Source organism: Triticum dicoccoides, chromosome 7B (assembly GCF_002162155.2).
Source record: "Triticum dicoccoides isolate Atlit2015 ecotype Zavitan chromosome 7B, WEW_v2.0, whole genome shotgun sequence".
In the NCBI taxonomy this organism is placed as follows: Eukaryota; Viridiplantae; Streptophyta; class Magnoliopsida; order Poales; family Poaceae; genus Triticum; species Triticum dicoccoides.
In genome coordinates this window covers 408,525,902-408,532,362 of record NC_041393.1, presented here as the reverse complement: position 1 = coordinate 408,532,362, position 6,461 = coordinate 408,525,902, and positions in this window count along the sequence as shown.

Genomic DNA, 6,461 nt, shown 5'->3' with positions numbered 1-6,461 from the left:
CGAGCTGCTTCGTGCGCTGGCACGGGAAGAAGACAGGAGAAGGGGGGGCCAGGTGGGCTGGGCCGCTGGGGGAGCTGGGCCAGGTAAGTGGCGCCAGGTAGGTGGCCCAGGTGGCCTTCTCTCCCTCTCTCTGTTTTTTATTTAATTCTGTTCTGTTTTATTTTTATTTAATTCTTTTGCCACTGTTTTGAATTTAAAAATAATTCAAACAATGCCAAAAGCTCCTCTGAATATTTTATATTGCTAGATGGACTTTTCCAAAAGCTTATAAAATATTTCAGGGGTATTTGGAATTATATTCTAATTATATGAATATAATTCAAATTCAAATAGCTAATGAATTAAATCCAAAGTCCCAAAAATAAATCCTTAAAAATGTTCAATATTTTGGTTGGGACCAGAACCCTTACCAAAAATTATCAAACATTTAAGAAGAGCATTTTGGAGCAATGAATGAGATTTCTAGGGTTTTTGCCCCTCTTTTATTTAAGTTTTTGAGGCTTCCAAAATTCCCTCAGTTCAAATTTTCAGAATTTAAACATGATGCACACATGAGCTAGCCTAGAGCACTACCAGCAGCTAGGGATGTGACAAGGACTAAGGATATGTTTCTCGTTTATGGAGGTGACAAAGAGCTAGTCGTAAATGGTTACGTCGATGCAAGCTTTGGCACTGATCCGGACGATTCTAAATCGCAAACCGGATACGTGTTTATATTGAACGGTGGAGCTGTCATTTGGTGCAGTTCTAAACAAAGCATCATGGCGGGACCTACATGCAAAGCGGAGTACATAGCTGCTTCGGAAGCAACAAATGAAGGAGTCTGGATGAAAGAGTTCATTTCCGATCTAGGTGTCATACCTAGTGCATCGGGACCAATGAAGATCTTCTGTGACAATACTGGTGCAATTGCCTTAGCAAAGGAATCCAGATTTCACAAGAGGACCAAGCACATCAAGAGACGCTTCAATTCCATCCGGGACCAAGTCCAGGTGGGAGACATAGAAATTTGCAAGATACATACGGATCTTAATATTGCAGACCCATTGACTAAGCCTCTTCCACGAGCAAAACATGATCAGCACCAAGACTCCACGGGTGTTAGAATCATTACTGTGTAATCTAGATTATTGACTCTAGTGCAAGTGGGAGACTGAAGGAAATATGCCCTAGAGGCAATAATAAAGTTATTCTTTATTTCCTCATATCATGATAAATACTTATTATTCATGCTATAATTGTATTAACCGGAAACATGATACATGTGTGAATACATAAACAAACTTAATGTCACTAGTATGCCTCTACTTAACTAGCTCATTAATCAAAGATGGTTATGTTTCCTAACCATAGACATGTGTTATCATTTGATTAACGGAATCACATCATTAGGAGAATGATGTGATTGACTTGACCCATTCCGTTAGCATAGCACTTGATCATTTAGTATGTTGCTGCTGCTTTCTTCATGACTTATACAAGTTCCTATAACTATGAGATTATGCAACTCCAGTTTACCGGAGGAACACTTTGTGTGCTACCAAACGTCACAACATAACTAGGTGATTATAAAGGAGCTCTACAGGTGTCTCCAAAGGTACATGTTGATTTGGCGTATTTCAAGATTAGGTTTTGTCACTCCGATTGTCGGAGAGGTATCTCTGGGGCCTCTCGGTAATGCACATCACTATAAGCCTTGCAAGCAATATAGCTAATGAGTTAGTTACGGAATGATGCATTATGTAACGACTAATGAGACTTGCCGGTAACGAGATTGAACTAGGTATTGAGATACCGACGATCGAATCTCGGGCAAGTAACATACCGATGACAAAGGGAACAACGTATGTTGTTATGCGGTTTGATCGATAAAGATCTTCGTAGAATATGTAGGAGCCAATATGAGCATCCAGCTCCGGTATTGGTTATTGACCGGAAACAGTTCTAGGTCATGTCTACATAGTTCTCGAACCCGTAGGGTCTGCACGCTTAAGGTTTTGATGACAGTTATATTATGAGTTTATGAGTTTTGACGTACCGAAGTTTGTTCGGAGTCCCGAATGAGATTACGGACATGACGAGGAGTCTCGAAATGGTCGAGACATAAAGATTGATATATTGGAAGCCTATATTTGGATGTCGGAAGTGTTCCAGGTGAAATCAGGATTTTACCGGAGTACCGGGAGGTTACTGGAACCCCCCGGGAGTCAATGGGACTATATGGTCCTTAGTGGAAATAGAGGGCAGCAAGGGGTGTGGGGCGCCCCCACCCCAAGGTCCAAACCGAATTGGTTTAGGGCAAGGGGGGCCGGCCCCCCTCTTTCCTTCTCCTCCTCTTCCTTTCCTTCCCCTCTCCTAGTCCAACAAGGAAGGAGGAAGTCCTACTCCCGGTGGGAGTAGGACTCCCCATGGCGCGCCCCCTCCTAGGCCGGCTGCCCCCTCCCCCCTTGCTCCTTTATATACGGGGGCAGGGGGGCACCTCTAAGACACAACAATTGATCTCTTGATCTCTTAGCAGTGTGCGGTGCCCCCTCCACCATAGTCCTCGATAATATTGTACCGGTGCTTAGGCGAAGCCCTGCCACGGTAGAACATCAAGATCGTCACCACGTCGTCGTGCTGACGGAACTCTTCCCCGACATTCTGTTGGACCGGAGTCCGGAGATCGTCATCGAGCTGAGCGTGTGCTAGAACTTGGAGGTGCCATAGTTTCGTTGCTTGATCGGTCGGGCCGTGAAGACATACGACTACATCAACCGCGTTGTTCTAACGCTTCCGCTTTCGGTCTACGAGGGTACGTGGACAACACTCTCCCCTCTCGTTGCTATGCATCACCATGATCTTGCGTGTGCATAGGATTTTTTTTTGAAATTACTACGTTCCCCAACAGGAGCACCCTAGTACACACCAAGTTTTGCCTTAGCCGTGTGCGGTGCCCTCCTCCACAGTTACACACCTCGGTAATATCGCCGTAGTGCTTAGGCGAAGCCCTGCGCTGGTAACATCATCATCACCGTCGCCACGCCGTCGTGCTGATGGAACTCACCCTGATCCTCAACTAGTTCAAGATCACGAGGGACGTCATCGAGCTAAAGGTGTGCTGAACGTGGAGGTGCCATACGTTCGGTACTTGGATCAGTTGGATCGTGAAGACGTTCGACTACATCAACCGCGTTACTAAATGCTTACGCTTTCGGTCTACGAGGGTACGTGGACACACTCTCCCCTCTTGTTGCTATGCATCTCCTAGATAAATCTTGCGTGATCGTGGGATTTTTTTTTGAAATACTACGTTCCCCAACAGTGGCATCGAAGCCAGGTCTATGCGTAGATGTTTTATGCACGAGTATAACACAAAGAGTTGTGGGCAATAATAGTCATACTGCTTACCACCAACGTCTTACTTTGATTCGGCGGTGTTGTTGGATGAAGCTGCCCGGACTGACATTACATGACCGCGTTCATGAGACTGGTTCTACCGACGTGCTTTTGCACATAGGTGGATGGCGGGTGTCTATTTCTCCAACTTTAGTTGAATCGAGTTTGACTATGGCCGGTCCTTGTTGAAGGTTAAAACAGCACACTTGATGAAAAATCGTTGTGGTTTTGATGCGTAAGAATGGTTCTTGCTAGAAGCCCATGACAACCACGTAAAATTTGCAACAACAAAGTAGAGGACGTCTAACTTGTTTTTGTAGGGCTTGTTGTGATGTGATATGGTCAAGACATGATGTGATATAAATTATTGGAGGATATTATCATGTTTTGTAACAGAGTTATCGGCAACTGGTAGGAGCCATATAGTTGTCGCTTTATTATATGCAATGCAATCACCATGTAATTGCTTTACTTTGTCAGTAAGCGGTAGCGATAGTCGTAGAAGCAATAGTTGGCGAGATGACAACGATGCTACAATGGAGATCAAGGTGTCACGCCGGTGACGATGGAGATCACGACGATGCTTCGGTGATGGAGATCGTGAGCACAAGATGATCATGGCCATATCATGTCATATCTTTTGATTGCATCTGATGTTTATCTTTTATGCATCTTATTTTGCTTAGTACGGCGGTAGCATTATAAGTTGACCCCTTACTAAATTTCAAGGTATAAGTGTTCTCCCTGAGTATGCACCATTGCTACAGTTCATCGTGCCGAGACACCACGTGATGATCGGGTGTGATAAGCCCTACATTCACATACAATGGGTGCAAGCTAGTTTTGCACACGCAGAATACTCGGGTTAAACTTGACGAGCCTAGCATATGCAGATATGGCCTCGAAACACTGAGACCGAAAGGTCGAACGTGAATCATATAGTAGATATGATCAACATAGTATGTTCACCATTGAAAACTACTCCATCTCACGTGATGATCGGACATGGTTTAAGTTGATTTGGATCATGTGATCATTTAGATGACTGGAGGGATGTCTATCTAAGTGGGAGTTCTTAAGTAATATGATTAATTGAACTTTAATTTATCATGAACTTAGTCTTGATAGTTATTTTGCATGTCTATGTTATTATAGATCAATGGCCCGTGCTACCATTCCAGTGAATTTTAATGCGTTCCTAGAGAAAGCTAAGTTGAAAGATGATTGTGGCAATCACATGGACTGGGTCCGTAACTTGAGGATTATCCTCATTGCTGCACAGAAGAATTACCTCCTTGAAGCATGGCTAGGTCTACTACCTGCGCCAGCAACTGCAGACATTGTGAATGTCTGCCAGACGCGTGTTGATGACTACTCGATAGTTCAGTGTGCCATGCTGTATGGCTTAGAATCGGGACTTCAAAGACATTTTGAACGTCATGGAGCATATGAGATGTTCCAAGAGTTGAAGTTAATATTTCAATCAAATGCCCGAGTTGAGAGATATGAAGTCTCCAACAAGTTCTATAGCTGCAAAATGGTGGAGAATAGTTCTGTCAGTGAACACATACTCAGAATGTCTGGGTACCATAACCACTTGACTCAGCTAGGAGTTAATCTTCCTGACGATAGTGTCATTGACAGAGTTCTTCAATCACTGCCACCAAGCTATAAAGGCTTCGTGATGAACTATAATATGCAAGGGATGAACAAGACAATTCCTGAGCTTTTCGCAATGCTAAAGGCTGCGGAGGTAGAAATAAAAAGGAGCATCAAGTGTTGATGGTCAACAAGACCACTAGTTTCAAGAAAACAGGCAAAGGGAAGAAGGGTTACTTCAAGAAGAACGGCAAGAAAGTTGCTGCTCAGGAGAAGAAACCCAAGTCTGGACCTAAGCCTGAAACTGAGTGCTTCTACTACAAAGGGACTGGTCACTGGAAGCGGAACTGCCCCAAGTATTTGGTGGATAATAAGGATGGCAAAGTGAAAGGTATATTTGATATACCTGTTATTGATGTGTACCTTACTAACGCTCGTAGTAGCGCTTGGGTATTTGATACTGGTTCTGTTGCTCATATTTGCAACTCGAAACAGGGGCTACGACTTAAACAAAGATTGGCTAAGGACGAGGTGACGATGCGCGTGGGAAATGGTTCCAAGGTCGATGTGATCGCCGTCGGCACACTACCTGTACATCTACCTTTGAGATTAGTTTTAGACCTGAATAATTGTTATTTGGTGCCAGCGTTGAGCATGAACATTATATATGCATCTTGTTTGATGCGAGACGGTTATTCATTTAAAATCAAAGAATAATGGTTGTTCTATTTATATGACTAATATCTTTTATGGTCATGCACTCTTGCTGAGTGGTCTATTTTTGTTGAATCTCGATCGTGGTGATACACATGCTCATAATATTGAAGCCAAAAGATGCAAAGTTGATAATGATAGTGCAACTTATTTGTGGCACTGCCGTTTAGGTCATATTGGTATAAAGCGCATGAAGAAACTCCATGTTGATGGGCTTTTGGAATCATTTGATTATGAATCACTTGGTGCTTACGAACCATGCCTCATGGGCAAGATGACTAAAACTCCGTTCTCTGGAACAATGGAATGAGGTACTGACTTATTGGAAATAATACATACGATGTATGCGGTCCAATGAGTGTTGAGGCTCGTGGCGGGTATCGTTATTTTCTTACCTTCATAGATGATTTGAGCAAATATGGGTATATCTACTTAATGAAGCACAAGTCTGAAACATTTGAAAAGTTCAAAGAATTTCAGAGTGAAGTGGAAAATCATCATAACAAGAAAATAAAATTTCTATGATCTGATCGTGGAGGAGAATATTCGAGTTACGATTTTGGTCTTCATTTGAGACAATGTGGAATAGTGTCACAACTTACGCCTCCTAGAGCACCACAGCGTAATGGTGTGTCCGCATGTCGTAACTGTACTTTATTGGATATGGTGCGATCTATAATGGCTCTTACTGATTTACAGCTATCATTTTTGGGGTTATGCTTTAGAGACGGCTGCATTCACATTAAATAGAGCACCATCAAAATCCGTCG